Genomic DNA, 7,057 nt, shown 5'->3' with positions numbered 1-7,057 from the left:
ATCAATCAATTAGTTTATAGAAATGTATATATAGAAAAAAGTATACACGATTTACTTTAGAGAACAAATTAATTTCTAAAGGTGACTAAATAATAATTTTTGATTTTAATACATTCGATATAAAAGAAAATATACAAATAGAAAACAGAAAACAGAATAACTGTGAAATGTGTTTGGAATGTAAATAGCTGGAATCAAATAAATAAATAAACGAAATTATATGATACAAAAGTACTGGATTTAATTGACTCAATTATTTTTTACACAGGATTATTGAAATGATTTTTCGGAAAAGTAAGTACGCACACGTAAGTAAGTATATTTTTATGAAAATAACCAATTGGTTGTAGGTCCAATAATTTAAGTTTTACGAATAGTTAGTGTTTCGTCATCGGTAGAGTAGCAAAACTATCGATAGTATCGATAGTTTATTTTGTTTTGGTGAGTATCGAAGACCATCGATGTTTTTTTAAAACTATTAAAAACTATCGATGGTGATATATACTATCGATAGTTTTACAACTCCAGCAGAAATATTGCCCATTACTATTTCAGATTGTGAACTCAGAGCATTCGCTATTGGTACGTTTTACAAGTTTTGTGTATTTATATACACTTTATGCACTTACCTCCACATAAAAAAGTTTCGAACATACTTTTTATGGAAGAAAATTATTTTATATTGACCAATACCAAGTCCCAATGCTTCTAGAGATAGCAGTACAAAATAGTAAATTTGTACGGGAGGTAGCCCAATTTTTTCCACGAGTATCTATGGTATTAATTTTGTATACAAAACATCTCGTTGCCAAGTTCCAATCCCCTACAATAAACATCTCCAGAGATATGAAGCTTAAAAAAATCAATTTGCATGGAAGTTGCCACTACCCCTTGTCCAATAACTCTCAACTATCTCCATGAGATTGATTTCACATACATACATATAGGATTTTACATATTTAATGTATTTGTAAAATAATGATGATTAATCGAAATAATGGTGTGTACGTCCGTTTCTGTCAAGTTTCATACTTCGACTGCTCGTCTCGGAAACAGCAGTCTTTTGTGTTTTATACTCGTTGTTCTTCTTTGAAAATTAGGGTTGCTTTTCATCGTCAGTCAGGGTTGTATGTCACCGTAAGTCAGAGTTGCACGTCACGGTAAGTACGTCCACCTCTGGTATGTCCTTTCTCCGTTCCTACATACGTACATATCTCCATTCAAGCTTGAGTACTCTAAACCAAACACTTGAAGAGATATTTGAGAGATTTGAAGGTTTCAGTTAGTATGGGAGGTGCCACGCCCCTTTTCCAACAACGCCCATTTTTCTCCGTAGGTATGAATTTTATTTCACATACATATCTCTATACCAAGTTCCAGTATTCTCCTACACAAATACTTCCAGACATACATATCTATGCATTATGGAAATTCAAATCTGTATGGAAGGCGCCACGCCCTCTTGATTTATTGGAATTATTTTCAGTCTAAGACCATTCTTGGGAAATCCGTAGAAAGTGTGCCAAATAAACCATCTGTATGCATAATTTCATTTACAAACAGGTGGCAATCCTCTTCAAAAATATCTTCGAAACTAAGCTCTATTAAATTTTTTTTCGTTTGGCACCTATATTGTGGCCGGATCAGTTTGTCACAAAGGTATTTAGATGCATTCCACTCAAGCAACTTGTATATAAACAGCCAGAATCTTATTACTGTGCTGTGTGGAGTGACGTAGCGTGTAACTCTATTAAAAGCCATCTCGATTTTATGTGCTGACGCTCAGTCAAGTTTACTGTTTACTATTTAATTCGGGATATATTATTTGGCGTACAATAAGCTGAATGGCTAGCTTACGTCCAATTATGGTGCAGAAATTTTCAATCTACGTAAAGTAGCAAAGACGCCGCTTAATCTGGAATTAACAAGAAAGCCTAAATTTTTCATTTTATCAGTAAACAAAATAGCTTTGTTACCAATCCAAAGCCTCGGAATATCCTCGCCATGTACAACATTACTACTTATCTCGGTAAAACATACGATTAAGAGGTATTTAAATGTAAACAGTGGCCAAGACAGAAATGGCGAACAGATTAGAATCAATTTTAAAGAACATGACTTCGATTAGACTAATAAATATGACTTAACAATTACAGTTGGATGTCGGCGGCGTACGCATGAGCATTCATATACAGGCATACAGAAACACATCGTTAACGGAAAGACTAAACAAGAGTGGACCTACGCTAGACATTTGCGGAACACCTAAGATAATAGTTCTGCACTGAGAGTTTACCCTTTTGAGTTCTCCCCTTAAGATAGCTGAAACAGAAGATCATGGTTTACCATGTCAAAGGTCATGCAGAAGTCCAAAATGAAGAGACGAGTTTTGTTTCCTTGATCACGCTGTACTCTGGTATCTTTAACATTGCAGTGCAACAGCTGTGTTGGACTCGAAGACCAGATACCGTGCGGATAGTAAATTATTTTGTTGAACATAAGCTGAGATCTGTGCTGCCATAATAGCTCCAGAAACCTGTAAACGGCAGGAAATATGGTGATTGGCCTGTAATCACTGGTACCAAGTGCAATTGTTTTTTTTAGCAACAGGTATAGTAAATAGCTTTTTCCATGCAGAGAGAAATGATGCACTTGGGAAACTAAAACGAATGATGTGGGTAAGGGTACTAATAATAAATGGTAATGCAATCATGATAAATTTCTGAAACATTCACCACATTGAATTCACTAACACCTTCAAACTAAAATTCCTTTTCGACACAAGAATGCCCCGGATTAACATCCGTAAACGAAATTATTTAGTGTTTCAGGATCAATAGTACATTACGATTTAATTGTTGCATACACATTACGGTTTTTCGTATTGCGTCTTAGATCTTTCGAGGGTAGCGAATGATTTAATTTATTATTAAAGTACAAATGTTTCGCCTTTCTAGTAATACGTGTAGCTTCATTCCGGACCATTTTATATTGGACCCAGCAGAAGCCAGTCATATGTATTTCTTCTCCATTTAGCATGCAGTTCGTTTCGTTTTCTTATAGCCATGGTATACCATGGGCATGAGCAGTTTTGCCAGCAAATACAAGCACATGAAGGTCAAACAACAAAATAAAGTTATTATTTAAAAAATCAATTGTTTAAAGAAACCGCAACACACATTACACAAATCGTATTACAAAGCACGGCGATTCAAAGACTTTCGATCACGATCCGATCACGATACGAATATTTTCTACTATAATTGGGCAAACCTTATTTGAATGACCACTTCTAATGCTGGTTAAAGTATTTCGGCAATGGTTTTATTTACTCGTACCCGTACTGGATCAGGCATGCATAGTCCTGATTTGGTTGAACGATTGGAAAAAATATCTACAGTAAGGGTTTTTGAGGGGCACTCAAATAAAATACGTATGTTAAGTAATTACTTCCATTCAAAACACTCTTAAACAAAGATGGAGCAGCGCTGGAAAAGTATTCGGTAACGTGCTATGATGTCAATTAAATTAATTTCATTGACATAAATACACAATTGATAAGCGAATTAATGTCAGTGGCGGCATTAATACAAAGGTCAAAAGTGAAATAATGTCAGAAGAATTGTGGAAATAATGTCAGTGGCATTAAAACATAATTTAAAAGTGAATTAATGTCAGAAATTTTCAAAATAATTATCCTCCATTTCTTATCACAGACAAAACTATTACCTTTTCGCAAGCGCAGTAAAATCCATGAACATTATTGCTCTATCAAAAAATATTGACAAACATACTACATACTATGATCGTGGTATAGATACAACTTTAAAAGTTCATAACACTGAGGAGGTCAGCGTTCGCGTGGTGGGCAATTCCGCGTGGTATCGCGCAGTACGCGCGCCGGCTGACCACGCGTCGCAAGGCGGTGTTCGCGTTGCTCCATCTATTCTGCCAAGTTTGTGTGCTGGGCCCAATTGCACCAACGGCTTTACAACTTTTGGATAAGCCTTTTTTGAAAAGTAAAGTGGATAAGTGCTGCATTTTTTACTTATCAAAAAAAACGTATCAGCTTATACAAAAATTAGTAACTGACGATTTTTTTTGGATTAGTCGATTTGATAACCATTCTCTTTCCAATTTCCAATTTCTTTTGCTTTTCAAATAGAGAACTTTTCGAATAATGTGCTTAGCTAAAATGATTACCGCTTCTTAATGGAAAACGAAGGTTTAGCCAGCCCATGTGCGATTTGATAAACATTTTCAATTTCTCTTTTTTTCTTACTATAAGTTGGGAGTCTTAAAAATTATTAAGGAAAAAAAGTTAGTCCGTCTTGACTATCATATGTATGTTTATATAAATCACTATAGTTTTCTACATTTTAGGATTATTTATTTGGTTCCTTCCTAAATAATTCTGTAACAAAAACACAAAAACCACCTCGCATTAATTGAATGATTTCCGTACCGATTAACAAATTGGTACTAAGTAACCTTCATCTATGTTTATCATAGTTCCGTCAATGCACCCCGCGACTTAAGGAAATCCACCAATGTTGAAAAATTTGTTGGCAATATTTTGCGAAAATTCCGACCAATAAATAGTTTCAGTCATCAATTTGTTTATTACGACATTTTCCTTTCGACGGATTACTCTACATAGCGCTAATTTGTCGACCCATGTATTCGACCATGCCATTATTTTGCTCACTATTATATTTTAGGTTCGCTCCAATTTTTTATAAAATTTCTTTTCAATTTGGCTACGAGATAGCCCCAATTTTTTCACTACATCAATATTTATACTGTAGCTGATTTGTTTTTTTATGGCACGCCTTTCATTATTGGCACTGGTATGATAGGTAAAATTATTTTTAGCAAAATAATGCTAAACTTTGCAAAATAAAAAATGACAAGTGATAAATAAACATTTTTGGTGCAACGAAATGCTAATAAATTTTGATAATTTGCATAACTTATGACTTATCCGCTAAAATCTTTTCACTAAGCATTTCAAATTTTGGTGCAACGCTTATCTATGAGTTTGAGTGATTGTTTTACTTATCAATACCCACTTGAGCGACTTTTCCTTCTGACTAATTGACGCTTTATTCGTTATCTTTGATCGTCGATATGTTTTTAGTCTTACAGTGATGCCATGCGATGGACACAACTGAAATTAGAAACGAGCTCCATACATAATGTATAAAGATATTTGGTGGTACAAATGTACCACTACCTTGTCTGTAAGGACTATGGGTACCCAGACCCTAAAAAAATTAGCTTTTTCAGACGGTTTGGACTTTAAAAAGGTTTGCGGAAGGCTATCATGGAATTGTTTGTAAACATTCGTTTAGGGGATCTTCATCGCTGAAGCCAAAGCAAAATCTCAAGAACTGTCAAATAATAACACAGTTCAATAAAATTTGGTCGAATGTAACCAAAAAAAAAACGGGGCCTACCTCGTCTTAGAGTCTTATTTCAAGAAGTAAAAGGGACAAAAAAGATTTCTTTAATTAGTGTGAAAAGAAGTATGAAATCAATAAACATAGTAAATACCAAGCCAATTTTGATACAAAGATGAGAGAATTTGAATTGCATGTATTTTTTCCCGTTTTTGGTTGACTAGGTCACCAAATTTTGCCGCTTAATTTGGTATCAGACAAAAATATTATATACAACTTGTTTCATATATTTACAAATAATAATATTTCTATCTAAAAGCACTTTTAAATTTTGTCCAATGACAATACAATAAATAATATCTACTATCGAAATGAGTAGTCTAAGAACCGAGAAACTATCAAAGGCCACAATTTCGTTTCAGTATTTATTGAGTAAATATTGAACTAAATACAAAATCAAATATGCATGACTGATCAAATGCTGCATAGAACAGTTACTCACATACATACATATGTATATATACATACCCTGTAGGAAATGGATCTAACTATAAGCTAACTTTAACTTGATTAGGAAGGAGCTGAAAGTCACTTATTATCCGTATATTTTCTTTGACGAGGGCTAACTATATTTCTATGGCGATGGCCGCGAAATAATCAAGGGCGATTACCTCTGCATTTGATGTAACTAACTTGTAATTAACTACTTTTGGACATAAAATATGAATGGTCCCATATTCCAACTCCATCAGGCATAACTTCAAAATGATAATATGAAACTTCGATCTTCCTTTTATTTGTCCTCAATTCGAAAAAGTTTGTGCGAAGTGCAGGATATTTAAATAGAAATGCGTTTAAAGAAAAAAAATCTCCTTCGTTACTCCTCCATTACTTGTCAACTAGTTTCAAGTTAGCTTTTTGAAGCTAACTACATGTTATATATTTTATATAAATCCCGCAAAAATGCTGACTACAATTATTTTTTATCAATTGATAATTTTTTCTGCAGGGTATGTATCATTGTATGCAATCCTATACTTACATATGTATGCGTGTATACTTATTTACATACATCCACAAGTATTTGCTGTTGTGCGTATGCCAATAATTGATTCAGCTGACAAACAAAGCAGACAAATATAAAGTTATAAAACGTTTATCAGTGATGATGGCAAATTTGTGGCCAGCAATGCCACTGACAATAAATATCGAATTTATTGCAATACAGTTCGATTAAAAACAAAAAGCTCGCATAGGAATAAGAATAATTTGGAACAGCAAATAAATTCTCGCCAGATAGACATCAGAAATAGCGGGGATTAACAGAAGCAGCATAAATATCAACTGTGTGTGTGACACTAAAGCTAAAATATTACAATTCGCATAATTAAATTCCTTTGAAGACTAATTGCGCTGCAAAGCCAATTAAGTGATCAATGTGGAAACATACATACGTACATACCTACATACTTAGTATGTACATATGTTTCCACCCCATTTTCTGCGGTACGTATACGCCATGGGGCTGCCCAGAAAGAAATGATTACTTCGCACACCACTGAGTGGCTGATTACTGGCTTGGCATGACTTTCATAAACTAAAAAGGCAAAACTTGTACAAAAACAACGCATTACAAGGCAGTCATGAAGTTTTTT

At 34.1% G+C, this 7,057-nt stretch overlaps 1 protein-coding gene and 1 long non-coding RNA gene across 5 annotated transcripts in view; one reads left to right on the top strand and one right to left on the bottom strand.

Annotated features, from left to right (window-relative positions):
• The window catches only part of LOC118732996, a 4,713-nt gene extending 4,479 nt beyond the window's left edge, over positions 1 to 234 (top strand). Inside the window, exon 2 of the long non-coding RNA XR_004992199.1 lies at positions 82 to 234. This is a non-coding gene — a long non-coding RNA (uncharacterized LOC118732996). The remainder of the gene's footprint in view (positions 1 to 81) is intronic.
• The window catches only part of LOC118732995 (glycine-rich cell wall structural protein 1), a 172,159-nt gene that overhangs the window by 47,869 nt on the left and 117,233 nt on the right, over positions 1 to 7,057 (bottom strand). The window lies entirely within an intron of this gene.

This window comes from Rhagoletis pomonella, unplaced genomic scaffold (assembly GCF_013731165.1).
Source record: "Rhagoletis pomonella isolate Grant_MI unplaced genomic scaffold, Rhpom_1.0 Rhpom_scaffold_00002, whole genome shotgun sequence".
NCBI classification, from domain to species: Eukaryota; Metazoa; Arthropoda; class Insecta; order Diptera; family Tephritidae; genus Rhagoletis; species Rhagoletis pomonella.
The sequence above is the reverse complement of the archived record's forward strand: the minus strand, read 5'-3'. Positions and strand labels throughout refer to the sequence as shown.